At 41.8% G+C, this 837-nt stretch overlaps 1 pseudogene; it reads right to left on the bottom strand.

Moving 5' to 3' along the window:
* Positions 1 to 231: 231 nt before the first annotated feature.
* Positions 232 to 633, bottom strand: LOC122230469 (annotated as a pseudogene).
* Positions 634 to 837: the final 204 nt, after the last annotated feature.

The raw sequence follows: 837 nt of genomic DNA on the forward strand, positions 1-837 counted from the left end.
AAAATAAATAAACGTTAAAAAAAAATTCACACAAATGAAAATGGAAAAACTGCCAATACCTGATTTCTGTCCCCTATTTTTCCATTTGCAATCACTTAGGTACCTTTTGTCCCCATGGAAAAAAAAATATCTAAAGTTCAGACCTACCAATAACAGGAAGAAAAGAAAAAAAAAAAAGCTTTTTTTTTTTTTTTTTTCAAGAATGAAATGTTTTTCCATCAGAGAGGATTCTTAAGCACGTTCTCCACGTATGCGGCCTGCTAGCTGGATGTCTTTTGGCATAATTGTTACACGTTTGGCATGGATAGCACACAGATTGGTGCCTTCAAAGCAGCCCGCCAGATAGGCCTCGCTTGCCCCCTGAAAAGCACCGATAGCCACGCTCTGGAAGCACAGATCTGCTTTGAAGTCCAGAGCAATTTCTCGCACCAGACACTGGAAAGGAAGTTTGCGGATCAGAAGTTCAGTGGACTTCTGATGACGTCACCGAAGGCCAAGGTACCAGGCCTGTAACGATAAGGTTTCTTCACCCCTCCCAGTAGAGGGCGCAGTCTTGTGAGCCTGGCTTTTGTAGCCAGTTGCTTCCTCAGTACCACCGGTCGATGTGTGGGCAGTCTGCTTTCTACAAGTCATGGTACTGAGACCTCCTTGCTGACCCCCTTTCTCCTTCGGCTGGAGCTCAGTGAACTAGAGGTCGTACTGGCGTTAGCCAGCGACGGCCACTTGACAATAAATTATTTAAAAAATAAATAAGAGATGGCAGAGAAGGAATAAATTCTAGGGATAGCAAAAATTGTAATAAAAATTTAAAAAAATAATATTTTTTTCTCTGTTAAA

This window comes from Panthera tigris, chromosome C2 (genome assembly GCF_018350195.1).
Source record: "Panthera tigris isolate Pti1 chromosome C2, P.tigris_Pti1_mat1.1, whole genome shotgun sequence".
Taxonomy (NCBI): domain Eukaryota; kingdom Metazoa; phylum Chordata; class Mammalia; order Carnivora; family Felidae; genus Panthera; species Panthera tigris.